Genomic DNA, 27970 nt, shown 5'->3' with positions numbered 1-27970 from the left:
AATTAGCCATATCGGTGGAAAGACTGCTGTACAGGAGCATTTCGCTTAGTTTCTTTCTGTTTGTAGATTTCAGTGGTTCTCAATCAGGGGCTATTGTATGTCTGGAGATATTTTGGGTTGGAGAGGGTGTCGCTGGCATCTAGTGGGTAGAGGCCAGGGATGCAGCCAAGTATCTTGTGTTACGCAGGACAGCTCACGCAACAGAGAAGTACCTGGCCCCAAATGGTGATGGTGCCAAGGGTGAGAACTCCCGTTATACAGAATAAAACCCACATATTCTCTCCAAAAGCATTAAGGAGAGCTGGGGCAGCACCGGGAGACAAACCTGGCTCTTTTATTAGTTATGCACCATGCTGAACTGGATGCAGCTGACGGTTTAGAAAGCCGTTTCCTCGGCCGGGCGCGGTGGCTCACGCCTGTAATCCCAGCGCTTTGGGAGGCCGAGGCAGGCAGATCACCTGAGGTCAGGAGTTCAAGACCAGCCTGGCCAACATGGTGAAACCCTGTCTCTACTAAAAATAAAAAATTAGCTGGGCATGGTGGCACGCGCCTGTAGTCCCAGCTACGCAGGAGGCTGAGGCAGGAGAATCACTTGAACCCTGGAGGCGGAGGTTGCAGTGAGCCAGGATCATGCCACTGCACTCCAGCCTGGGCGACAGAGTGAGACTCTGTCTCAAAAAAAAAAAGAAGAAAAAGCCGTTTCCTCAAGTCAGCCACATTTCCCATGTGACCATGTTAAAAAAGGACTGAGCTTTTATGTGCCTGGTCGTTTTTCCATGGTAAAACTTAGCACAACCTAAAGTGAAATGTACCCCAAATTCTAATTTGTACTATACATTAGTATATTCTGAATTAATGTGATTCAACTCATTATAAACTTTTTATTTTGAAAAATCTTGAGAAGTAGGGAGAAAAGCATGGGGGACAGTTACATTCTCGTCACCCAGACTTAGGAATTCACATTTTGCGGTATTTGTTTCAACTACCTTTTCTGTTAAAATATTTTTAAAGAAGTTTAGACGTTATGACATTTCAGCCCTAAATATTTTGGAATACACCTCCAAAAACTGAGAACATCTCAATGTCATTATTATACCTCACAAAATTAACAATGCGTTTCTTAATATCATTTGATACGTAGTCCATATTCAGCATTTCTTGGTTCTCCCCCAAATGTCTCCTCACAGCTGTTTTGCTCGCTGGTTTAATTATTAAAACATTATGCGGCTGGGCATGGTGGCTCACGCCTGTAATCCCAGCACTTTGGGAGGCTGAGGCAGGTGGATCACCTGAGGTCGGGAGTTTGAGACCAGCCTGACCAACATGGAGAAACCCCGTCTCTAGTAAAAATACAAAATTAGCTGGGCATGGTGGCGCATGCCTGTAACCCCAGCTACTCGGGAGGCTGAGGCAGGAGAATCACTTGAACCTGGAGGCAGAGGTTGCAGTGAGCCAAGATGGTGCCATTGTACTCCAGCCTGGGCGACAAGAGTGAAACTCCGACTAAAAAAAAAAAAAAAAAAAAAAAAAAAAAACATTATGCAGGTTGGGCGCAGAGGCTCACGCCTGTAATCCCAGCACTTTGGGAGGCCAAGGTGGGCAGATCACTGGAGGTCAGGAGTTTGAGACCAGCCTGGCCAACATAGTGAAACCCCATCTCTACTAAAAATACAAAAATCAGCTGGACATGGTGGCAAGCACCTGTAATCCTAGCTACTTGGGAGGCTGAGGCAGGAGAATCGCTTGAACCCAGGAGGTGGAGGTTGCAGTGAGCCAAGATTGTGCCACTGCTCTCCAGCCTGGGCAATAGAGCCAGACTCTGTCTCAAAAAAAAAAAAAAAAATTATGCAATGTTGTGATATACGAAGGACTCTATTTAGAAATGCATCTGGGTGCCATTCCTGGGCTGCTTTCGAGGATGCAAAGTGGCATGTAAGATGGAAAGTGTTCCCTGTGTGGTACATGCTGTCACTGTTAACTTCACCTACCCTTAAAGAAGAGGCACTGCCACGTCCAGTCCTGTGGCTTCGTGGAGTGAGTGGTGGGGTCAGAGGGTGTGGAAATGGAAAGACATTCAGCAGTTATTTAAGGTGTTTAAACCGTGGGATTCTCAATCTCAGCACTGTCGACCTGGGGGCTGGAGATCTCTTTGAGGTGGCGGCTGCCCTGTGCACTGTAGGATGTGAAGCAGCATCCCTGGCCTCTTCCTACTGGATGCCAGCACCTGCCCTCTGGCCAGTTGTGATAATTAAGTGTCCCTTGGGGGACAGAGGAGCCTCTGGCTAAGAACCACTGGATCAAACCCAGATTTTCTGACATCAGCCCAGGTTGCTAGAACTCTGGTCCAGGAAAGAAAGCCAGAGCCCAAGCCAAGGGGCCGTGGGACTCTTCTAGTGGGGGGACCTGCTCATTGCCCCTCCGCCTCGAGATCAGAAATCCCGTGTGTATTAGGTCAAACTGTGTGGAATTGCTGCTGTATGTGACCATTTCAGACCCACAAAAATGGCAATTTCCTAGAGTTCAGCTTAACATTTACTTCCCCTTGGCCAGGAGAACCTGCTTCTGAGCAGCCTGCACAAGTCAGTTTCCCCTCTCTTCTTTCTCGCTCTCTGCTGTCTGTCTGTCTCCCTCCCTCTCTCCTACACCCCCTACCCCCACCTTCCTCATTCCCTCACTTTCCCTGGCCTCCTCCCCACCCCCTCGTCCTTTTCCCCTCTTTCTCCTTTTTGGGACCTGCACAAAGGGCTGGGGCAGAGGTCAGGCTGGGGGTGAACAGGGCCAGGCGAGCTCTACCGCCCCCCACCCCTCCACCCTGGGCCTCCATCACCCCAAGGAGCACAGAGAAGCCATTTGCATGGTGGGTTTCAGGAGCCCCATTGTTCCCCTGTCTCTGGGCCTTTGCAGGTAGAGCTGCCACCAGCCTCGAGGAGGATAAAGGGATGAGCTGGGAGGCCAGAGGAGCAAGTGGGGGCGGAATATTTAGCCCTTCTTGGGAGCTCTTCCCACTGGGGGATCAAGGAGCATGGCTGATGGGAACGGGACAAGTGACAGGTGTCAGGGAGAGAGAGGATGGGAGTCCTTGGACCCACCTCCATGTCACACAGCTGTCACAGCGACCTTGCTGGCAGAGGCTGGCAGGGGTGGGGCAGTGCAGGCTGTGGAGCTAGGCTGAGGCAGGGGTGGATGCAGAGAGCCCCCAGGTGGCCCAGGCTCAGAGCTCAGCCTGAAACCCCTTGCAGATTCCTGTACAGGTCCTGGGCTGTGGTGGGAGGGGACTTGTAGCAACTGGGTCACACCTGGCCTGAGGCCCTCAGCATACAGACTCTCCTGCCCCTATTGCAGCGGGCTTGCCTGGCAGAATCTTCACAGCCACTGAACTGGGGTGAGTAAAGCCCCCCTCCAGCCCCAGAGCAGGACCCACAGTGGTCCCTCTAATTACTTAAATACCCTGCCAGATCTAAAACTGCTCCAGACTTAAAGAAATAATAACAACCATCACTGCAATCCTTTACTGGAGATCATGGGTTTTGAGTATTTCACCCCACTCTAGCTAAAGCATTCTGCAAGCCATTTGGTAGTCCTGGAGCCAGTCTTCTCGGTGAAACGAAGGAGCTGGGCTAAAGGATAAATTTGGCCCCTTCTCAGCTCAAAATCTCTGGGGCCTGGGAAGGCCTGCTTTGGAGGCCACCGTGGCCACCAGACCCCATCTGCTGTCCTCCCCTGTGCTGCCAGCAGCTGGGCAGGGCCTGGGGTGCAGAGCCAGCCTCGTGTTCTGGGGCACAGCACCCGGGCAATGGGGGGCTGCCTGGGAGGTTCTTTCAGGGCTGTGTTGAAGAAATTGTGGGGAATTTGCACCAAGGAGGATGCTCAACCCTAGGGTAGGAAAGAAAAGAGGAGAATGGATTGGTGGGGACATTGTTTAGCCAGTCGCCAGGCAGCCTTGCTCTTGTGGACATAGACCCTCAGAGTTGGAAGGAGCAGCACAGTGGTGGTGTGGCAGGGAGGCTACCAGCTGCCGCCTCCTGTGGCTGTCATGATTATGCTCAGACTGTCCCCAGCCCCACCTCCTGCTGAGCAGGATTTTCCTCTCGGCAGCTCTCTCCCTCTGCTCCTGAAGCTGTTTGTGCGGCCACACGATGCAAGTCTCCTGCCTCTGCCCTGGGGCATGGTTCATGGACCTTGTCTTTGCCATCCAGGGCAGGGCTTCAGGCTTCAGTAAGGGCAGTAGATTGGTGTCTAGGAGGGAGGCGGCCAGTGGGGCATTGCCCCTCCCCATTCCCCCCTCCAGAGAGGTCAGTGCCTTCCTAGAGAAGACTGTGACAAGTGTCATTTGCACAGTTTTGTGGTCTCTGCTTGAGTACAATGTATTGTGGGATTAAGGAAAGGAGAAAGCCTTCTATTTGTAGAGATCAGGAATGAAGCAGGGATCTGAAATTATTTGCACAGAAAGGCATGTGAAACTTGGTGGTGTTGGAGCCGGCTCACACCTGTTCACACCTGCTCCCACTGGCTCACGAGGGCCGACTGTGCATCTCTTCCCAATTCTGCATTCAGGGTGTCCTGCTGGGAGTTTGAAATTGGCCATGGTGGGAATATTTACACTTCGGAAGTTGACAAATGGTAAAATCAAAGCATTTTTTTTTTTTTAGTTCCCCAGAGAGCCAGTTGTCAGACATTCCTCAGCACAGCATTGTCCAAAAGGCATCCTGAGAGTGAAATTCAGGCTCTCAGTACCAGAAGGAACCTAGAGATAGGTCATCCGATCGGGCCTGCACATCTGACAGATGGGGAGACTGAGGCCCAGAGGAGGACAGTGGCTTGTCTTAGGTCATGCAGTGAGTCAATGGCAGAACCGGTATTTCCACTTTACCACGGTCCTTCAAGCAGACCATCCTTTCAAGCAGGAAGCTATGGAGTGACACAGAGGCTTAGCAAAGCTTCCTCCTCCTGAAGAGGGATTAGAAATTCATGGCGTGGGCCAGGCGTGGTGGCTCACACCTGTAATCCCAGCACTTTGGGAGGCCAAGGTGGGCAGATCATCTGAGGTCAGGAGTTCGAGACCAGCCTGGCCAACATGGCGAAACCCTGTCTCTACTAAAAATATAAAAAATTAGCCAGGCGTGGTGGAGGGCACCTGTAGTCCCAGCTACTTGGGAGGCTGAGGCACGAGAAACACTTGAACAGAGGAGGTGGAGGTTGCAGTGAGCTGAGATCACAGCACTGCACTCCAGCCTGGGTGACAGAGCAAGACTCTGTCCAAAAAAAAAAAAAGAAGGAAGAAAAAGAAAAGAAATTCATGGAAGGGGAAATGGGTTTTAGAGAAGACTGCTTCAAGATTTTCTTCAGGCTGAAGCTGGGCTAGGCATCTACCAGCCTCCCTCTTCCCCCGCCCTAGTCTCCTGGACCAGCCTTCCTTCTGTCCTACGAGGCCACCTCCTTCAGCCCAAGGATTAGGAAGTTGCACTTCAGCATCTAAAAATCTTCCCATGGTCCAAGATACCTTCATAGTAGCTTCTATCTTCACCAGAGAAGCCTCCAAGAAGGTGGTGACCTTTTGGGATTGTCCTGGACTTACCCTTCCCTCTTCTTCTTTGAGGCTAGTTGATGGCTGTGGGTGGGATGCCAGCCATCCACCCGGGTTATCGGGGCCCTGCTGTCTTTGGCTTTAATTCTCCCCAGAACCTCAGGGGGCCCAAGACAGGGATTCTTGTGTGGGTGATTTATTGAGGGGGTGCTTTCAGGAGAAACCAGTAAGGGCATGAGGGAAGCACGAGAGTGCAGGGGAAGAAACTGGGAAAACACAAGGCTGCAGTGGAAGTCTAGCCTCAGCCTGATCACGCGGGAGCTTGGGAATCATATCCAAGAAGTTGTCATATTTACAGGCAAAAGGGCTGGGCAGTGATACCTGCCCAAGTCAGTCAGCCATTGGCTATGTTACATGGGGAAGGGCACATATAACCTCCCAGATATCTCCAGGGAAAGCAGTGTCCATCCGTCAAGGGCAAACATTCAGAGAAGGGTGCAAGTGTGAGCTGCGTGCAGCTGGGTGCACAGGTCCAGTCAAGGGGCTCTGGGCGGGGCTCCAGCCACCTCTGCTATACTTGGTAGGTGATTTGGTGGGAAAGGAAGTTTTACTGGAATCTGGGGACCATCTGTGGGTTTCTGTTTTGTCCACTCTCCAAGAGCCCTACACTGTAGAAAAACCTGGTGGTTATTCTGTGAGGTCCCATGTCCTCCCTCCTGTGTCCAGCTGGTCTCAGTAATGACAGTCTTACTGATATCTCTCACATCTCTTCTCTAGAAGACCAGAGACCAAGGGGAACTGGAGAGAGAGAATCACAGCCCAGGAGTTCAGGCTCAGCTGTGGATCCTACAGATCCCTAAGTACTGTATCTGACCTTTTGCTGGGAAGATCACATGTAGACCTCCCAGAGAGACTTCCAAAACAGTTCTGACAGACAAAGGACTAACCGCTTTCACCTACGAGGGAGGCCATATGTGTGGGAGGCACCATTGAGCTCCATTCCTGGTACCCACTACCAGCTCCTGTTAGAAGCTGGGGAACAGTGACTTGGGCCCCTTGGGACAAGATAACAGGCATACCACCACGGCTGCACCCACTATTGTCCTAATTCAAACTCTTTCTCTACTTCTCACAACCCTGTATTGGTCAGGGAAGATTATGTGCTGTAACAAACAGCTCAGATAGTATAGTCCAGCTATTTCTTTTTCTTTCTTTCTTTTTGTTTGTTTGTTTGAGACAGTGTTTCGCTCTTGTTGCCCAGGCTGGAGTGCAGTGGCACAATCTCGGCTCACTGCAACCTCCGCTTCCTGGGTTCAAGCAATTCTCCTGCCTCAGCCTCCCAAGTAGCTGGGATTACAGGCACCCACCACCACGCCCAGCTAATTTTGTATTTTTAGTAGAGATGGAGTTTCAACATGTTGGCCAGGCTGGTCTTGAAGTCCTGACCTCAAACGATCCACCCACCTCAGCCTCCCAAAGTGCTGGGATTACAGGCATGAGCCATTGCACCTGGCCCTGCTATTTCTTACTTTATACCACAGTCCATCACAGCCCTGGATGGGTGGCTCCCTTCCAAGCAGTGAGTCAGGGGCCCAGGCCCCTTTCATCACATGGCTCTGCCATCTTCTAGGGCCTGTCATTGTGGGTTTCTCTGCATCCAGCCACAGTCAGGGAAAGAGAACATTGGGAGCTCTTGGGAAACCTATGGACTGGGCCTGAAAGTGTTGAGGATCACTTGTACATGTGTCCCATTGGCCAAGACTCAGTCACATGACCACCCCAACTACAAGGGGGTCGCTGGGTAATGTAGTCTATCTGCCTGGTTGGGCGGGGAATGGAGTAGTGTTTGGTAACAACATATAGTCTTCACTGTAGATCTTCTTTGATCACTCTGCTGACTTCAGGGACATCTGCGGCCACCTGTCATCATGGTGTTGCCATTTTGGCATCAGGAAGTGGTGGTGAGCTTTGAGGAGCTTTGTGTGTGTTTGTAGGAAGTAGTTTAGCCCAGTCTTAGCCCCAGGGTGTGCATTCTGCCCAACAGCTGCCTAGATTTGGGTTGTAGGCAAGCTAAGCAAAGGCAACATCGGGTTCCAAGGCATGACCTCATTGGCATTGGCTTAACCAGCCAAACTAACTGGCTAGCCAACCAGCCGGGTGGACGTTACAGGACTACAAGCATCCTTCTTTCATGACCTTCCCAGGGAGCCCTGCTCAGCTCAGCTGAATCACCCTTTAGTGCTGACAGCAGTTCCAGTCTGTGTCCACTGTTGGCTCTCGCTGGAGAAGCCTATAGAGAGCCAACTGGTTCCCTATTGGGACAGCTTTGTTTTCCCTGCTGAACACAAAATCCCCTGTTCACTGGGAGAGCTGACAAGGAGACCCCATGGGGCTGGCCCGGTGGGAGCAGATACCAATGAATGCAGCGCCCGAATGGCTTCAGCTTATTAAAGGCGAATACACAGGATAACTCTGCCCGCCGAGTGGGAGATAGAATGGAGGGCACAGAGCTGTTACAGCGGATTAGCAGCCGCAGACGGATGGAGGCAGGTGCAGCCTTTTCTGCAATTTGGAAGGGTTTATGAAATACTGATCCTGTGCTCTATAAATCCTTCCCTTGACCTCATCTGGGCTACAGGCTGAAAATGGGGGATTTCTTGTTCAGCCAGGCTTGATAGTAGCTTTTAGTATTTTCCCTGCTCCCTGCCAACTCCTAGAATTCCCTGGGAATTTTGATAAGAGGATTTATGCATGTGTCCATTTATTCATTTTCTCTTCATTCATTCATCACTGACACATTTACCAAGAGCCTGGGCTAGGTGCTGGGGTTACAGAGCTGAGTAGAACATGGAGTTTTATCCTCAAGGGACTGGTGTACTGTGTGAGAAAGACACAGAAATAGAATATTCTAATTCAGATTGTTAATTGTTAACTAAATCCACACGTCAGCGGATACCAACATAACCTTCCGTGGGCCTGAGCCAGTGGCAGGCGTCACTAAGAGACTGCTAAGTCTTCTGCAGCCCAAGTGAATGAAGCCTCAAGTCCAACAAGGTGTCTTGTTGCCTCTCTGGATGGGCTGCTGTTTTTTTTAATGGCACAGATGGCAGATAATAGAGGACGATACTTAGAACTAGTGGCATAGCTGGAAACTTGAGTTCCTCTAGCAAAAACTCTAGAAAGTTCATCTTATGAGGCAGAATTTGCATCTTGAAGAAGGCGTAGGAGGCTGCTGGCAGGTGTTTCTCTGGCTCGAATGCAGATTTGGTCTCTATGTCTTTTCCTCCTAGAGATGGGAACTCCCTCGGTCAGACACCCCTCATCCAGGGAGGTAGCTCATTTTAGCAGGCAGAAATCTCTGTGCTCTCCTCCTGGGCTTACAGAGCTCATCTCTGCTGTAAGAGTTCTGAACTTACTGTGTGGCTCAAGGTTTTGGTGAGCATATTACCATGAGGAAGAGCATGGAGTGGGTGATTTGGACCTCAGGGCTACCATAAGGCCTGATTTCCAAGGGAAGAGGAACATGAGACCAGAGGGCTCTGAATTAACCCTGTTAACTTGTCCCAAGGGGACTCAGGCGACTGTTCCCCAGCTCTAGCAGGAGCTGGTGCATGTTGGCTTCCAGGAATAGAGCTCAATGGTGCCTCTCACACATATGGCCTCCCTTGTAGGAGAAAGCTGGTTACTCCTTTGTCCACCAGAATTGTTTTGGAAGTCTCTTGGGAGGCCTATAGGTAAACTTCCTAGCAACAGATCAGATGCAGTACTTGGGGATCTGTGGGATCCACAGCCATGCCTGAGTTCCTGGGCTGTGATTCTCTCACGCCAGTTCCCATTGGTCTGTGGATGACAGGGAGTCAGGGAAACAGACTCAGAGGATGCCCTCTAAAACTGGGAAGCAAATATGGAGCAGCAGTTAGAAATCCCGTGTCTGGGGAGTTCTTGGAGGGAGAAGAGATGGTTAAGAAATAAAAGACCGGGCCGGGAGTGGTGGCTCATGCTTGTAATCCTAGCACTTTGGGAGGCCAAGGCAGGCGAATCACAAGGTCAGAAGTTCAAGAGCAGCCTGGTCAATATGGTGAAACCCCGTCTCTACTAAAAATACAAAAAAAAAAAAAAAAAAAAAACTTAGCCAGGTATGGTGGTACGCACCTGTAGTCCCAGCTACTCAGGAGGCTGAGGCGGGAGAATCGCTTGAACCAGGGAAGCAGAGGTTGCAGTGATCTGAGATCGCACCATTGAACTCCAGCCTGGATGACAGAGTGAGACTCCATCTCAAAAAAAAAAAGATATAAAAGATGAACTTGGCAACTTGTTAAAGCCTGAGACATGTCCTGCTGAGATGGGCAGAGCAGGGATGAAGTCCAGGCTATCCACTGAACTCTTGATGCCCTTCAGCCTCTAGGTTCCACACCCTACAGTGGGCTCTTTGTGAGGGCAGCTGTGTCTCTGGCTGTGTTTCTGCTAGCACCTTCCACACAGGGTCATTTGAGTCTGTGGGTACCTGGAGTGTATTGAGAATTCATTACTTTCCTAAAGCAAACCCAATACCTTTATTCTCCATGTGAGAAGGTAGCAGAGTTTGGTCTTGCCGGTGGGGGGACTTCAGTATCTACCATGGTGTGACATTGTTGTGGGTTGAGTGGTTCCCCATAAATAGGGTTCCCAGAAACCTGAGACACATTATTCATTGAAATGCCACAAAACTGTAAAAAAAAAAATTTGGAGTGGAAATCTTTTCCAAGTGTATCACCAACTTTTTTTGCCTTATTAAGCAATGCACAACAAACATAATTTTACTTTTCAGGATGATTCAGCCACGGCAGAAGGAATCGTGCTGTCTGAACAGTCATAGTTACAAATCTTATTCAACTGTTGGGACTGTTTGCCTCTGTTCAAAATGATATTGCGATATTCTGCGTCTGTGTTTCATGGTTTCATAATTTTCTTTTTTTTTATTTTTTATTTTTTTTGAGACGGAGTCTCTCTCTGTCGGCCAGGCTAGAGTGCAGTGGTGCGATCTCTGCTCACTGCAAGCTCCACCTCCCGGGTTCACACCATTCTCCTGCCTCAGCCTCCCGAGTAGCTGGGACTACAGGCGCCGGCCACCAAGCCTGGCTAATTTTTTTTATTTTTACTAGAGATGGGGTTTCACCGTGTTAGCCAGGATGATCTCGATCTCCTGACCTCGTGATCCGCCCGCCTCGGCCTCCCAAAGTGCTGGGATTACAGGTGTGAGCCACCACGCCCGGCTGGTTTCATAATTTTCTGCCTCTTCTTTGCCCTCTGTTTGCCAGCTGTTCCCTCCTCCTGCCAATGTGTCGATTCCTTTGTGATAGTAGTTTGACTGTTTGAACCTCTTACTGCCTAGTTCTCACCTGTATTCCAGAGAATGAAGATAAACAAATAAGTGGCTCCAGTTTACAACACTTGGAGGTTTCTATCATACCTTCCAAAGAATCTGAAGCACTTTCAGGCTCAACATAGATGTCTGTAAAGTAGGGAGGAAATGGCTGGTCTCTTCAATTCTCATATCAAGAACTGAGGACTGGTTGGGCGCGGTGGCTAACCCCTGTAATCCCAGCACTTTGGGAGGCTGGGGCGGGCAGATCACTTGAGGTCAGGAGCTTGAGAACAGCCTGGCCAACATGGTGAAACCCCATCTCTACTAAAAAATACAAAAAAAAATTAGCCAGGCGTGGAGGTGGGTGCCTGTAATCCCAGCTACTCGGGAGGATGAGGCAGGAGAATCACTTGAACCCGGGAGGCGGAGGTTGCAGTGAGCTGAGATCACACCACCGCACTCCAGCCTGGGCATCAGAGTGAGACTCTGTCTCATAAAAAAAGGAAAAGAAAAAAGGAAGAAAAGAAAAAGAACTGAGGACCAGAGAGTCTAGGAAGAGGAAGCAGCATAATGGGGTTTCTAAAAACCATGCCCTCTAAGTTTGAAGGAACCAGGAAGCCTTGGAAGGGGAGGGGCTCCTTCTTCAAAAGTTTTGAAGGCTGTTCTGAGGGTGAAACAGATGGAAGGCTTGTGCTGGGCTGTGCCAGAAAGTGGAGATAAGGCCATCTGTGGGGTGACGGAAGTCAGGTGAGGCTCAGCTGATGGCAGTCCTATCCAGTCCTAGGATTGGTGATGAGGGAGATTCAGGAAGATTAAGAGAATGGGAATGGCAACAGGAGTGCAAGGATAGACCACCCTTAGTAACCGTTCCTTCCTTCCTTCCTTTTCTTTCTCTTCTCTTCCTCTCTTTCTCTCTCTCTCTCTCCTTCTCTCTCTCTTTCTCTCTCTATCTCTCTCTTTCTCTCTCTCTCTCTCTTTCTCTCTTTCTTTCTGACAGAGTCTCAGTTGCCCAGGCTGGAGTGCAGTGGCGCCATGTCAGCTCACTGCAGCCTCCATCTCCTGGGTTCCAGTGATTCTCCTGCCTCAGCCTTCTGAGTAGCTGGGACTACAGGCGCCCACCACCACACCCTGCTAAGTTTTGTATTTTTTAGTAGAGACAGGGTTTCGCCACGCTGGCCAGGCTGGTCTCGAACTCCTGGCCTCATGTGATCTGCCTGCCTCGGCCTCCCAAAGTGTCGGGATTACAGGCGTGAGCCAAGCAACCCTTTCAGTTCCAAGGGGGTGGATTCTGTGGCCTGCGTCCAGTCTATCAGTCGGTGGCAAATGACAGTGAATCGGGGATAGCAAGGATGCGTCAGCTTCCCCACTAAGCAACTCCCTACCCTTCACATACCAGGCAGAGACACAGCTACCCTCCCAAATAGCCACTGTAGGATGCAGAGCTTGGAAGTTGAAGGACGTCAATGAGGAATACCTTACTGAGTTCTGGGCCCCATTAGGGTGCTGTGGTTGATTAGTGATGCCTGCCATGAGGTTGGGTAGAGTAACCGGTGGTCTGTGTGCTGCCTGTTCACTTGCTCTCAATCAGTGCTTCTTCCGTCAACCCTCATTTTTTTTTTTTTCTGAAGATATGTTGCTCATTATCGGGCCTTTCAAAATAGGAACTCCAGGTTTCACACTTTCTTCTTTTCTTTCTCTTCTTCCCTGCCTGGGCTTTCATTACCATTAAGAGCCAGAACTTATCTGCCATTTGGATGAGGAACTTCAGAAACAGGTGCAGGAAGAGAAACTTGCTCTCTCAGTGCAGCAACTTCTTGAATGTGGCCCACTTACCCTGGAAGGCTGTGAACACCACTTTATCTCCTAAAGGCTTGGCTGGTGGGAGGAGGGGCAGGAAGCCTCATGGACATGAGGGCACTATTTGGGAAGGGTATGGTGGCAAGAATAGATGGGGGTAGAGGAAGCTACACAGAAGTTCTGCCTGAGGGCTGGGAAGCCAAAAGGATGGTCCCTTGAAGAGGGGCAGCTGGGTGCAGTGGCTCATGCCTGTAATCCTAACACTGGGAGGCCAGAGCAGGAGGATCACTTGAGCCTGAGACTTCGAGACCAGCCTGGGCAACACAGTGAGACCTCATCTCTACAAAAAATAATAAATTAGCTGTGTTTGGTTGTGTGCACCTGTAGTCCTAGCTACGTGGGAGGCTAAGTAGGATCATTGGAGCCCACGGGTTCGAGGCTGCAGTGAGCTGTGATTGCACCTCTGCGCTCCAGCTGGGGTGACAGAGGGAGACCCTGTCTCAAACAGAGAGAGAGAAGGGGCAGCTCCTGCATTGCGATGGGGGGAGGTTAAGGGTCAGTACTCACTAGTCAACAGGTTGCCATGGCTCTGTGTATGGAAAGAGACCCCTCTGTCCTGTGCTGGAGTGGAAGGCAGCTGTGTTAGGGAATGGGCCCCCACCGGCCAGTGACTTTGGATGCTGAACACTTGTACCTCTGTTTTCTCCTGTGTGTAATGGCCATGGCCGTCCTAATACCACCCGAACTGCCTCTTCCTATGTGGCTGTGCAGCTTACTCGGGACATTGGGTGGAAAGCACTTTGGTGAGGGCTTGGCAGGTGTAGACTCATCACCATTCCGGTTGCTCCTGCTGCAGACGGGCTGAGCTCCAACTGGGGCATGCCTCTGAGGCTGAGGCAGCATCTGCAGGCTGGGAACAGGGTGACCCCTAGGTCTGGGACTGGTGGCAGAGCAGGGTCTGGGGTGACTTCGCGGTAGAAGCAATTTCCTCAGCAGAGTTGACACTGGCTGGGGAGGACTGGGACTGAGCAGCTGAGGGTCAAGAGAAAATTCTGGATGTCCAGGAGCTGGTTCAGCCAGCTGAGGTCTCCTGCCTCCAGTCAGGAGGGCTTTTTGCAGTCCCAAATGCTCTGGGCAAGAGGCTTTAATCTAATTACATGCTTTATTTGAGCCAATTTGTTTTCCAATCCATCTTGTTCAGCAAAAAGAAAGAGCCTGCTGGGGACTCATTTGCACCCTCTTGTTCCAAGTGGAGAAGAGGGGTTGAGCTCCCATCTCACATGGTCATTGCAGCCCCCAACCTCTCCCAGCCCGGCCACCCCACCCCTGAGCCAGGCTGCAGACTGCCCTGCCCTCAGGGGGAGGGGGCTGGGGCGGCTCAGGTAGAAAAAGCCTGGCAGGCTTGCCCCCTCCCAGAAGTCCACCCCAGCGTGCCTCTCCGTGCCTTCCCTTTGGTGGGTCCCGGTGCACTAGGCAGGAATGACACGGGATGGGCTTCCAGGCCAGGCAGCCTGGGAGGGGATTTCATCCTCAGGCGGTCACCCAGCCTCAGAACCTTCCCGGCTCCTCCTGTGAGAGCTGCCCTCAGAATCCAATGCCCCATATTTTTAAATCTGCAAATATATTTTCATCATAAGGCAGTGGATTTAGGATCTGTGTTATTAAAGTCCAAACAAAACACCAAAGCCCTTCAAACCTCCCTGGAGAGGGAAGATTTATCGGCTCCTGCTCTCCTCCCCAGGCACGGAGCCACACTCTCCAAGCTTCGCTTTTTAAGTTTTGCAGCATTTTCCAAAATTGCCTTTTTCTGCCCTTCCGAATCCTGCTTGGAGCCTTTACTTTTCGGCTGTTTACAGAGACTCAAGCCTGGTGACTTCCACCTTTGGAGTAGGGGAGTGCCGGAATTGCTCGGCTGAGGGTCACTTTGTCTGCCGCACAGTGGTGGCAGCTGTGCCCGTTTTTATTGAACTTGCTCAACAAATATTTATTGAGGGCTTGTTATGTGTCCCGGGCCCTGGGGATACAGCAGTGAAGACTTCACTTTGGGGAGGAAGAGATACAATAAACAAACCAAACTGAAAAATGTATCACTGCACAGGGTGACAAGTGCCGTGAAGGAACCACATCCGCTACAGATGGAGTTGCTTTTCAGAACAGCCAGAGGTCAGCCATTATTCAGTGAATCAAGGACATACTTGAGTGAGAAATATCTTTGGGTTTAAAATAATTGGATGTGCCAGTAATATAATAAAATTGGTTTTCTGCCATGGCTCCTAAACTGAGTAAAGATAATGAGAGCCAACATTTTTTAGTGCCTGTCATGTCGGGCTTCCTCTCGCTGGAACTTTAAAAGATTGTTACAAACGCTCACCCCCGCTTAATAAATGAGGAATCGGAGGTTCAGAGAAGTGCAGCAATGTGTCCAAGGACACACAGCTTTGTAAGTCACAGAGCCGGCATTTTGAGTTCCTTGGTTGCCTGTCTGCCACCCCCTCTGTCCTGCTAGATCCTTTCCACTTCCCAGCATCCTGCAGCCCTGAAGCTCATCAGTAGTCTGAGACCATTGCCTCTGGAGCCGCGGATTGTATCCTGGGGTCCAGGAAGAGATGTTCTTGTCCAACTAACACCCCACACCCCATAGACAGCAGGCTGAGGCCTGCAGAAAAGCCTTCTGATTCAGAGCTCAAGGGTCCCATTTTTCAGATATTAGCTGTACATCTCTTAAAGGTGTCATGGCCTTCCGATTTCTGGTGCCACTCAAACCCTCTCCAGCCCAACTCGTGCCCTCTTTGTTGTCAAAGAGTTTGGCAGGTTTAAAAGATGCCTAAACCAGCTGGGTGCGGTGGCTCACGCCTGTAATCCCGGCACTTTGGGAGGCCGAGGCAGGTGGATCATGAGGTCAGGAGTTCGAGACCAGCCTGGCCAATATGGTGAAACTCCATCTCTACCAAAAATACAAAAATTAGCCAGGCGTAGTGGTGTGTGCTTGTAATCCCAGCTACTCGGGAGGCTGAGGCAGAAGAATCGCTTGAACCTGGAAGGCGGAGGTTGCAGTGAGCTGAGATCATGCCATTGCACTCCAGCCTAGGCCACAGATCGACACTCCATCTCTAAATAAATAAATAAATAAAGCCTAAGCCCTTTACCCAGGCTGTCTCAGGGGTATCATCAGAATAATTGCAAAGGGTGCTGGCTGACGTCTTTTGTTTGGGGAGCCTGTGTTTGTGGGTTCGTTGGTCCAGGCAGCTTTGGTATCTCACAGAGACAGCCGCAGTCAGCTTATTGTCCAGAGTGTATGTGCCAGTGGGTTCGCTGAGCAGTCAGCGGTGACCTGCACTGTGCTAGGTGCTGGGACACCAAGGTCCGATTTGCCAGGGGAGGAGGCAGACAGAAAATCCCAGACCAGGAAATGGGCGCTAAGAACCTGGAGGTTTTCTCGTGCCTGGGGCTGAGAGGAAGGCTACACAGGGAAGTGGCACAGGAACAGATTCCAAGCACAAGTGCCAAGGGGAAAGGCATTCATGGCCTCCGGCTTCTCCTAATACCCAAGAGCTTAGGTCCTATTTTTTCCAGATATTATTTTGCAAATAATAGGATTCTACCACCGTGCACTCCAGGGGAGGAGTAGACGCCCCTGTGGGCCTGAGGTACTCTTCATCCCCAGCCCTGCCTGGCTCTAGGCCTGTGGCACAGCCAGGAAAGGGACCTTGCTCCTGTCCAGAGACAGGGCTGCATCACCCAGATCCCACCACACCAACCCATTTTCCTGTATCTGCTAAGGACTGGACCCAGGACACTGCATCTCAGATCTCAGCTCTCCTCCTGGCCTCAAGAGGCCCCAGGATCTGGCCCTGCCTTTCCCACTGGCCCGCCATCATTCACCCTCCACTCTCAGCTGCAGAGTTGGAGGCCACCTGGAGCCCATCACATGCAGTTGGCAGCACCTTCTCATCCTTCAGGACACAGCTGAGACCATCTCTGACCTCCCCTTACCCATCTCACGGCACCATAGTCATTTCCTCCTAAATCCTGTGAATGGGTAGCAGTTATGACCATCATCACTACCACATTTTACTGATGAAGAACTTGGAATGGTGAATGACCCCAGATCACAGGTTGGATGATGTGAACCCTTTCCCTGCAGCCCTGCTTAGTAGATTTCCACTTACGTCCTGGGGCCAGAAGTAGATTCATGGCCACGGTGAGCTGCAAGGGAATCTTTGAAGAAGAGTATTCTAGATTGGAGACATTAGGGTTTGCTCTTGAGGAAGAAAGGAAAATTGATATTGCAGGGGGCCAGAGTGGACCTGTCAGACCCAGGCCTGGTGTTTGAGGCTGTCCCAGTGGGTGGCTCTCTAGGAGACAGTATACAGGAAGGAAGGCCTTGGCCCTGGGTGTGCATTGCACAGCTGTGTGCACCTCCAGGAGCCTGCCTCTGCCCCTGTTGGTGCACCAAAGGGAACCATCTGAGAAAGTGGCCACAATTAGGGAGGCAGCAGAAAGAAAGGGCAGGGCTTCCCTGGGCAGCACTTGGTGGGGGCCAGGGCACCAGGGCCCCCTCTGACCAGCGAAGCCCCGAGGACCCCAGCTTGGTGCAGGAAGAGGACCCAGTGCTTCAGTTTGCCGGTATAAAAAACTCACATCCATGCTTCCTCACCTGAATACGTATTTGCAGCCCCTGAGACAGAATGTAGCTCAGGCAGCAGAATGACAGTCTAGGCTCCTGAGAGCCAGACCCTGGCTCTTTGTAACTGTGGTACGGAGTGGAGAGCACGTTCTGGTAACCTTGGGCATGAGGTGGGGCCTGGGCAGTCAGGGCACCGTCCCTGAGAGGGTGAGAGCAAAAGCCAGCCTCTGCCCTATGTGATGAAATCCAGCAGCCCTAGGTGACCTGGGCCAGGCCAGGCCCCTGGGGTGGCTTTGCATGACATTTAAAAAAGAAGTCAAACCCTATCCAGCTCACATGGTCCCTCAAGCTCTGGGACTCATCTCTCAGCTGCTGCCCCTGTCCTTCCGTCCGTGCAAGGAACTCCAACTTTCATCCAGTCCCTGAACCATGCCGAGCTGGGTCCTGCCTCAGGGCCTTTGCACAGGCTGCTCCTCCTGCTTGGAACGCTCTTCCCTCAGACCTTCCTGCCCCGCCTCCTTTGCACAGTTTAGGTCTCGTTCATGGGCTACCCCTCAGGGAGCTGTCTACAGCCACCCTGGCTATGGCACTGTCCTCACTCCCAGCCACCTTACCATGCACACAGTTGGCATTCAGGGAGAGGATGAAACCTCACACAGGCACATGCGTGTACACACACACACACACACACACACACACTTCTGCTGTCTCCTGGGGAGGGGGTAGCACTTCTCCGCAGCAGAAGCTCTATAGATTGGGAATAGAAATGTCACTTTGTTGAATACAGATGTCATTTACTATAGGATTCCCACCCCTTGTAAGTAAATGGTCCTCATCCTCACTAAGAAGAGCCTCACCTTGGCCGGTCGCTCACATCTGTAATCCCAACACTTTGGGAGGCCGAGGCAAGCGGATCACCTGAGGTCAGGAGTTCAAGACCAACTTGGCCAACATGGTGAAACCCCATCTCTACAAAAATACAAAAATTAGCTGTGCATGATGGCAGGTGCCTGTAATCCCAGCTACTTGGGAGGTTGAGGCGGGAGAATCGCTTGAACCTGGGAGGTAGAGGTTGCAGTGAGCCAAGATCACACCACTGCACTCCAGCTTGGGCTACAGAGTGAGACTCCATCTGAAAAAAAAAAAAAAAGCCTCACCTTAGACTATTTTTAGTGTTTCTTTCTTTCTAACACAAGAATTGTATCCTCATTGCAGTAAATTTTAAAATATACCTAAGACAATAAAGCAAGAGTATAAAAACCAGCCACAGGCCCACCACCCAACATTTCTGGCACATGCTATTCTTCTAGAATAAAATCCAAACCCCTGACATTGTGGAAAAGGCCCTAGGGACTCCCTGCAAACTGTAAGCCTCATCTCTTGCTGGGCAAACCCCAGCTTTTGCCAGCTCCAGTCTCCCCTCCTTTTGGTTTCTCACACTTTCCTGCCCTGGGGCCTTTGCACCTGCCAAGTGCTGGGATGCTCCTCCCTACACTTCCTGGGGCTGATCCCTTGTCATCTGAGTGTCGCCTCCTGGGATGGGTCTAAGTAGGTCTCCACCTGTGTCCCCTGCCCCCACGCATTCTCTCCCAGTGTGCTCGGCTCACTGTCATCATTTCCTGAGTGTCACCATCAGGAATGGGAGTGATGACACTCATGCTGTTGGCCTCTCCCCTCCTGCTGTGATGCCACCCACTGCTCCATTAGCCTTGGGGAACACCCAGTGCCTCCCAGAGCTGTTCATGTGGGAAGTGCTTCGTCAAACGTTTGAATGAATGGATGATAAATTCCTAGAAGTGGGGTTGCTGCGTTGGAGTATGCGTGTGTATGTTCTCAGGGTTTTGACACTCAATGCCAGCCACGCTCGGGAAAGTTCATATTTTAATCTGTGCCCCAGCCATATCGTGTGAGTGTGTGTATGCTTGCCTTCACCAGTTTGCTAGGCAGAAGCGCTATATTCTTGTTGGTTTATGTTTTGTTTCTTTGATAATTTGAGATTGAACATGGGTGCATCTCCTTGTTCCCTTTTTATTTCCTCTTTCGTGAATGGCCTGTTCCTTCCCTTTGAATTTTTGGTTGCTGTCTTTTTCTTAGTGATTCAGAAGAGTTCTTTATATGTGAAAGACACCAGTCCTCGGCTTCCTGTGTTACATTTTGGGCTTTCTTCTAGACCCTTACTTCCATAGGTTGCTAAGCTCCTTGGCCAGCCCATTGCTAGAAGATGCTTCATTTGGGGCATCGTTAGCCTTTCTGCCCCCAAGGCCCAAAGTCAAATGAGCATTTTGCTTTTGAGGCAAGTAGGGCTTGAGGGTGATGGATTGGGTCGGCGAGACTAGTACAGGCTTAGAGAGATGGGTGGGGGCTAGAGATCTGCCTGTGGGCCCCAGCTCTCCCTGACAGGTGGCTCTACCCCTGGATGAGGTGCTGTTGCTGAGGGTGGTAAGGTGGTCTTACCTGGGGCAGGGTGGGGCGAGTCACGAAGTCACCTGCAGCCTAGGACCAAGAGGTGAGAGCCAGCTTCCTGGGGAGTGTGTCCTCCATTCTCATCATGCCTCGCGCATGATGGCCCTTATGAAACCCACGGATGCCTGCGGCACCTTGAAAACCGAACACATGGAAACCTGGACTCTCTGGCCGCGGAGATTCCATGCAGCTTTCTGGTTCTAGATCAGGCAGCACCAAACATACTTTCTGGGCAGACTGGCCTCATTTGCCTTTTGTCACCTGCTGGTGGGCAGAATGGCCCAGCCGAAATGGACAGAGCTGGCTGGGCGCCCCTGTTAGCCCCAGCCCTTCTCCCCTTAAACTCTTTCACCCCGGGCCAGGGAGAACCAGGGGCTCCTCCCCTATGCCCAGCCCTTGGCGTCTGCAACTTACCCAACCCTTCCAGGTTTCTCTGCCCTGGGAGGACAGACCATGTTGGCTGGGTGTCCCTCACTGATTACACCCCCTGCCCCACCTTCCCAAGCCCGACAGCCCAGAAGCAGAGCGGCAGAGGTGTTGCGAGCGAGTGGGCCAGGGCTGCTGAGAGCGAGACCTTTGCCAGCTCCCCGCCCTGCTCCAAGGGGAGGTGCCAGATGCAGTGCCCCTGGCTTCAACCGTGGCCGCCGGGCTCTGCCTGCCATATGCTCAGAGATGAGCCTCGATCCGGCGAGCAGGCCGGCTCAGCAGGATTTTGGCACCTGGGGCACAGGAGGCAGACCAGAGGGGCCAGCTACCCAAGGTGGAGGAAGAGGCAGGACTGTCTCGGCCGCTGGGATTGGGCCTGCAGGCCACCTCTTGGCTCTTGGCTGTGGGTCGGTCAGGGGAGCAGGTGGGAGGAATAAAAGGGAGGGTAGGCTGCTCCCAGGAGGAGCCAGGATGCCAGCCAGCCAGGATGGGCCTGCTGCGAGCCAGGCAGATGGTGGCCTCCAGGTCTCAGTGGCTCTCCCTGGGACAGAGCACGTCCGAGTAGGGGGCCAGGCAGTGCCTGTGTCCAGCCCTGGCAGCTTCTGTCTCTTTTTGGGTAGTAGAGTGAGATAGAAGGGCAGCCCTGGTGCAGGACCTCCTGCAGAGCTGCCAGTATTTACCTGTGCCCTCAATCCTAGCTCCAGAGGCTCCCCTGAGAGAGCAGGGCAGCAGGGTGTTCTGCCTACTCTTTACTTGTTACTCCTGCATGGAGCAAGTGTGTCCTGGCAGGGTGGATGGGGTCCCAGCGGCTGGATGGGGGTAGGATGGGAAACTGTGGGGCATAAAACGTTGGGTCTCCTGGTAAATGAGGCTGATCAATTGGCCCATATAGTCTGTGTGTATATATGGTTATGCCAGCTTTTATATTAAGGCTGAATCATATAAAACTGCTTTTTTAAAGTTGCAAAATGGTCCGTTTTTAGCACTGTCATCTGTTTCATCTTAATAGCTGTCCATCTTTTTCTGTGTTTCTGAACAGATCAAATAGCGTGAAATCGATTTGTCCTTTAAATGTTTACATGGACCTACCTCTGAAACCATCTCTATCCAGACATCTCTCATGACTATTTATCTGTTCAGATTCCATGTCTCTTACTCAGTTTAACTTGCTCCTTTATGTTTTCCTAACATTTTGCATTTCATTCAGATTTCCAAGATTTTTAGGCTAAAGTTGTATATACTAGCCTTGTAATTTATTTCTTGTTACTTCTTAAAGTTCCGTTTTCTTTCTTTTATTTGTAGTTAAACATGACAGTGTTTTGTCTTTTTGTTTTCTTTTAGTTTGTATTTGGGCTTTTCAAAGAATCCGTTCTTGGATGTATTTATGTATTTTTTCTGTATTCTACTATATTTCTACTTCTGTTGTTATTCATTCCTTTTGCTTTCTTTGGGTTTTGTTTTGCTCATTTTCTAGCTTCTAGAATTGAATGCATTTCATTTATTTTCATTATTTCTTCTTTAATAACAAATAATATCATTGTGGTCAGGAAATGTGGCTTGTATAGTTTTTGCTTCTTGGGATTAATTTAGCATTCTTTCACTAAGGATTTCTGTCTGTTTCATTTTGTATTACTATTGATTTTTGCTTAATATATTTCAATGAGATGTTATTCTACGTCAAAAAATCCTTGTTTAATTACTAGGTGATGTTCTTTTTCCACTATAAACATGCTTGCCTTGAATTCTACTTTGCTGATACTAACATTTCCACTCTTGGTTTGTTTCTTGTTTTCATTTGCTGATACACCTTTGCTACTGCTTAAGTTGTGAGCTCTTAAAAAAAATCACTTTAGGCTGGGTGCAGTGGCTCACGCCTGTAATCCCAGCACTTTGGGAGGCCGAGGCAGGTGGATCACGAGGTTAGGAGATCGAGACCATCCTGGCTAACACGGTGAAACCCCGTCTCTACTAAAAATACAAAAAATTAGCCAGGCATGGTGGCAGGCGCCTGTAGTCCCAGCCTACTCAGGAGGCTGAGGCAGGAGAATCGCTTGAACCCAGGAGGTGGAGGCTGCAGTGAGCTGAGATCACGCCACTGCACTCCAGCCTGGGCAACACAGTGAGACTCCATCTCAAAAAGAAAATCATTTTATTTGGTTATATTCCCCTTAAACAGTACTCTGTTTTAAATTCAGTTTTTCAGTAGAGCAGTTGGATCCATTTACCTTCATTGTTTTGTCTTTAGTGGTTGCTCTTCTGTGATCTTAATTTATCATAATTGCTTTTTGTATTTTTCATTTTTTCTGTTTTATCTTTTGGCATATTACCTATAATTTATATCATTTTCTCTAGAGTTCTGTGATTATCTTTGGGTTTTTCAGAAGCATTAGTTGATCTAATAACTCTTACTTGTCAGAATCGAGCATGAAATAGCATTTTTTACATTCTCTATACTTAAGACAAAGGGTTTTATTCCCCACCTCATTCTACTTCATAGTTTTTAATATGATCTGAAGTTTCAAACTAAATTTAAATATTTTATATATACATAGCTAGATAGATACACACACACACACACACATACACACATGGGGACAGAGAAGGAGACAGAGCCACTGATGTTCCCTTTCAAACAGTTAAAAATAATTTTGATATTTGCATTATGTTTAAGAACCAAATTTGGCATCTCTATGTTTACTGCTTTCAGTTTTCATCACCAGTAAGCACAGAGATGTCAATCACATCACCTTGTGTTTATGCCATCACTTTCCCCTGTAAACTCTTACTTTTGACTCATTTCATAGTTGGTTGGAAAACATTCTCAAGTATTTATTTCAAAAAGGATACATAATTGGAACATTTTCTGAGCCCTTGCACATTTGAGAATGTCTTTTCTTTATTGTGGCCTATATAGTATAAGACAGTCTAGCTAGGTATAAAAATCTTAGGTCACAAATTTTTCCCTTTAAGACCTTATAGACATTGCTCCATGATCATCTCACTGGCTTGTTGTTGTTGTTGTTTAATCTGTATATATTCTTTTCTTGTCCTGGTATTTCATATGTTTTGCAAAGATGTGTCTGGATGTTGGTCCCCTTTTGTTGATTTTTGGAAAACTTCAGTGAGCCCTTTCCTTCTAAATATGTAGGTTGTCTTTTTCCTCTAAATTTTGTAAGAGTTTCTCCAATTTATTCTCCATGTTTCTGGATCAGTTTTCTACAGTATCATGAATCTTTGCTGCTTTCAAAGTGGATTACTTATTTATTTTTAGAGACAGGGTTTTACTCTGTCACTCAGGCTAAAGTGCAGTGGCACAGTCACAGCTCACTATAATCTCAAACTCCTGGGCTCAAGCGATACTCCCACCTCATCCTCCCAAGTAACCATCACGCCCGGCTATGGTCTTTTTGTTTGTTTTATTTCATTCTTTTAAGGGACGGAATTTTGCAGCATTTCCCAGGCTGGTCTTGAACTCCTAGCCTCAAGCGATCTTCCTGCCTTGGCCTCCCAAGTGCTGGGATTACAGGTGTGAGAGCACACCCAGCCCTTCTGAAGGGGATTTTAATTGTGCTACAGGGGTTTCATCTTTTTCCAACTCTTTCTTTTATGCATCACCCTTTTTGTTTCAGCTCAGTTTCATCTCCCTTACTGCCTTTCTTCTCCTAGTTCATAGAGGCTTTGTCATTTTAGTCTTTTTAGCCTGCCATGCCCATTTGGCATGTACACCTATTGTGTATGGCTGTTTTTAAGCTACAGTGACAAAGATGAATAGTTGTGACAGCAACTTTATGGTCCCCTATGCCTAAAGTATTCACTGTTTGGTCCTTTGAAGAAGAAAAAAAATTGCAGATCCATGTACTGGTGCAATGGCTGGATTCCCATCTCAGATTTAAGGAGGATGGCCAGGAAGGCGCACAGCTCTGTCTTCAGCTCCTGGTTCCTACCAGCCTTTCCCTGGATTTCCTTCTGCTCTGTGGAGGTAGTGCTCTTCCTTTCTCTGCATTGCCTGATTTTCTGATTCTCTGCAATGATTTAGATAGAAATACAAGGTGAGACTGGGTGCGGTGGCTCACGCCTGTAATCCCAGCACTTTGGGAGGCCAAGGCGGGTGGATCATGAGGTCAGGAGTTCGAGACCAGCCTGGCCAACTTGGTGAAACCCTGTCTCCACTAAAGATACAAAAAATTAGGTGGATGAGCTGGTGTGTGCCTATAGTCCTAGCTACTTGGGAGGCTGGGGCAGGAGAATCGCTTGAACCCAGGAGGCGAAGGTTGCAGTGAGCCGAGATCATGCCATTGCACTCCAGTCTGGATGACAGACAGGGCGTGACTCCGTCTCAAAAAAAAAAAAGAAATATAAGGTGACATCTTTGCTGTACTGCTGTCCTTCTGGTCCCTAGTGGTCCTGAAACTTCCCCTCCCTGGAGGAGGGATCGTCCCCACTGCCCCCACTCACTTCCTGCTTATTTGTTCTCTGGTCTTTGTCACTGTGTCCTCCTCCCTTTTTTCAGGACTTTTCTGCTCATCAGACAAAGAGCTGTGTCCTGAGGTAAAACCTGAACAGGTTTTGCTTAGTCCACCACCATCTGCCTTTAATTACTAGAGATTGCTCCCAGATCCCAGCGTTGGGTCATCATCAGTTTCGTTTTTGGCACTAGTGTGAATGTTCAGGTTTTCTCATTGTCTTTATGGCTGTTTTGGAACAAAACGAGGAGGAGCTACATGAGAGGCTGCCAAATAGATGCCAGTTTGAAGAAGGAGTCAAAGCTGCATTTTAAAGCTGTGGTTTGTCCATCTTGAAGCACTCTCTGTAGCTTTGTGTGTACCATAGAGAGAGAACATACAGTAACATTTTCCTTATTCGGGGGCCATTGTCCAGTGACCTCAGCTATCTGGAATACAACCTAAACAAAGAGTCCACAAGCAGCCAAATAGCTGTCACAGTGTCCATGTTCTGAAGGTTATTCACTTTACCCAAGGGAGAACATTTCAGCCTCTCCTTCCAAGCCTAGTTACCTGTATTTTACATACAATTCTAGCAAGCTTGGTCTTTGTTTTCCTAGCAAATCTGAAGGGCATAGGGGACATTTTGCAACAAGCACACTGATCTGACAAGAATTTCCAGCTGACAGAAAGGAAAGACACCAAAAAAAAAAAAAAAAAGCAAATGCAACTCCAAATGCTCAGAGGCTGATGTCATTTTCTGTAAGGGCAAGCAGCCTGAGGTTCTCCCTGTGAGCACTCTCCAGTTTGACTCAGCAGCCACCTTCTCTGGATCTTTCCTCTGCCACACTGGGTGCTCTGTGCAAATCATGGGTGTGAAGACTGTCCCCATCTCTCACAGTTGGTTCAGACTGTGGTTCTAACCCTGGCTGTGCTTTAGAACCATCTGGGGAACATTAAAAATTCGGACACTCTGGCCATTCCCTAAGACAAAGAAATCAGAAAGTCCTGGGAGTGGGACCCAGGCATCGTGATGCCACTGCATAGCCAGGACTGGGAGCAGGAGGTTAAGAGCAGGGACTGGGCTGCCAGACTGCCTCATTGGGCACACGACCTTGAGCTGGTGAGTCACCAATGTCTCTGTGCCTTAGATTCTCATCTGTAAAATGGGGCCTGATTGAAGGGCCAAGACGAGTTCATCAACCGTGAGAACAGTGCCCAGCGCCTCATTAGTATCATGAGAGTAGCTGCCATTAGTGAGGTACAGACTGGATATTCATGGTGATGACTGTGATTTGTCAAGCAGGGCCTGTGAGTGCGATGTAATTAGGCAGTGATGGATGCCACACATTCTAGGGCAGTCTCTGTCCCAGGTAGACACTTGGCTCTGGAGAGAAGAGCTGTAGAGGTTTCTAGGCTGGGACAGTGACGCTGAAGGGACAGGGGCAGGCTGTCCCAGGACTCATCTGCCTTCCTCCTGCCCCGCCCCCCACCCCCCGGGGTGGGGCTTACCTTGGGCGGGCTGCTCTGGAACCTTTCTGAGCTCTCAGTTCTAAGCTAGGCACCGCAGTCCCTCCCTCAAAGCATCCGATGAGGCTCGGAAGAGCTGACATGCTCAAAGGCACCCCCTCTGCCACAGCCTATGCTATCTACAAGGCTGAGATGGAGAGGTGCGCCTTGGCCCATGGTGAGGAGGCCAGTGAAAGGGATTTCCTCCTGATTGGAAATGAAAGTGCTGGTGTGGGATGATGGCTTTTGTAAAAAAAAAAAAAAAAAAAAAATTGCGAGGAGAGTGGATTGAAGGCCACCCCTGCAAGAACGTCACTCGGCACAACTTGCATTCCAATTCGCTTCCCTAAGTGGAGAAAGCAGGAAGGGATTTCAGCCAGCTCACGCAGAATCGCCAGGACTTACGCACAACCTGGGTTCAGCCCCAGCAGTGGCTTTATTGTGAGCGTCATCTATCCCTGAGCTGGCAAAGATGTGGCCCAGAGCGGCTGTTCCCCACAGGGAAGTGCAGCCGTGGTGCTGATGGCGCTGATGGCGCCGTTGACTTGAGTGTTTGGGCTGCCGTCACTTTCATCCCAACCTCTCAGGCTTGGCCACAGTAGAGTGAGGGCCACTCTCTCTGGACAGCCCAGTCCCTGCACCCCAAGAAATCCCTACTCTAGTAACCAAGCTGCTATCCAGATGGCAGGAGGGATGGGGACTGTGGCCACCAGTGCCATGGAGCAGAGGTGTCATGAAGGGGCTCCGAGGGCTCAGATCATAGGGAGCAGGAAGCAGGGCTGTTTTTCTCCCATTTCCTGAGACTGGTTCCTAACTGGGGGCCCCAAGAGGCTGGCACAGGAAGCGGTGGGAGGCTACCACACCCATGGCCCCCAAGGTAGTGGGATAGAGCTGCATTGATCTTCATTGAGGCACCAGTCAATGTATCTCAGGACCTCGATGGAGGCAGCGGCCTTCACAGGCCAGAGGCCAGCCCTGGAGAGGTCTCCCTGAACACTCCCTGCAGATCTAAGTCCTGGGTTGGGGTGCAGGTGGCACTGGGAGGCCTCTGCTTTCCTGCTTGGGCTTCCCCTTGTGCTCCCACACAAATCACTCCTCCCCTACCTTGACCTTTGTTTTCCCCTCTGCGGGATAGGACGCTGCCACCTGCCCCTGGAGCAGCCGCCTGTGTGTGTGCACGTGTGTGTTGAATCTTTCCCCTCCTGGTCCTCTTTTCCTAATCCCTCACCAGGACACACACCCAGCCAACTTCCATCAACCCATGCCACCACTGCTTCTAGAACAGGCTGGGCCCCCTGCAGCTCCCCGCTCCTCCCCGCTGGCCAGCCTGGCTGGTCTTCCCCCAGGTAGTCTGGGAATTGCTAAAATACAGGGCATTCCTCATCCCTGGCTCTGAGCTCACCTCTGCTCACACTGAGGGGGAATCTGTCAGAGTATCGCCTAACCAAGAGTACAGGGATCTTGGCATCTCAGGCCAGTCTTGGCAGTAGCTACCCAGAGTGCACTGGGCAGGTGGCTTACCCTCTTTGAGCCTCAGTCTTCTTGTCTGTGGAATGGGAATGATACCTACACATCAAAGAAGGGTTGGGAGAATTGAATGAGATCCTGCCTGCTGAGTGCTGGGGGCAGGGCAGACTGGGGGAGATTTGCTGAGCCTCTGTGGTGGGCTGTGCCATCACGTGAAGCTGTCACACACAGACTTGGCGAAGGAATTGTGTCTCCTTGTTCAAAGAACAGCGATGGCTGGCAGGGAAAAGCCATGGTTGGGCTGAAGTGGGAAGCTGCATTTGGGGGTTGACACAGGCCCAAGGGCTGGCAGGCCCTGGTGCCCTCCACAT

General features: G+C 50.1%; 1 protein-coding gene and 1 long non-coding RNA gene across 3 annotated transcripts in view; one reads left to right on the top strand and one right to left on the bottom strand.

The window, feature by feature from the left end:
• NTN1 (netrin 1) overlaps nucleotides 1-27970 on the top strand; it is a 222335-nt gene that overhangs the window by 170970 nt on the left and 23395 nt on the right. The window lies entirely within an intron of this gene.
• Nucleotides 925-27434, bottom strand: LOC134729517 (uncharacterized). Its single transcript, XR_010110682.1, has 2 exons — nucleotides 19747-27434; nucleotides 925-18424 (listed from the first exon to the last, which is right to left on the bottom strand). It is a non-coding gene; the product is annotated as an uncharacterized LOC134729517 (long non-coding RNA).

This window comes from Pan paniscus, chromosome 19 (genome assembly GCF_029289425.2).
Source record: "Pan paniscus chromosome 19, NHGRI_mPanPan1-v2.0_pri, whole genome shotgun sequence".
NCBI classification, from domain to species: Eukaryota; Metazoa; Chordata; class Mammalia; order Primates; family Hominidae; genus Pan; species Pan paniscus.
Note: the sequence above shows the minus strand (reverse complement) of the source record. Positions and strands in the feature narration are given on the sequence as shown.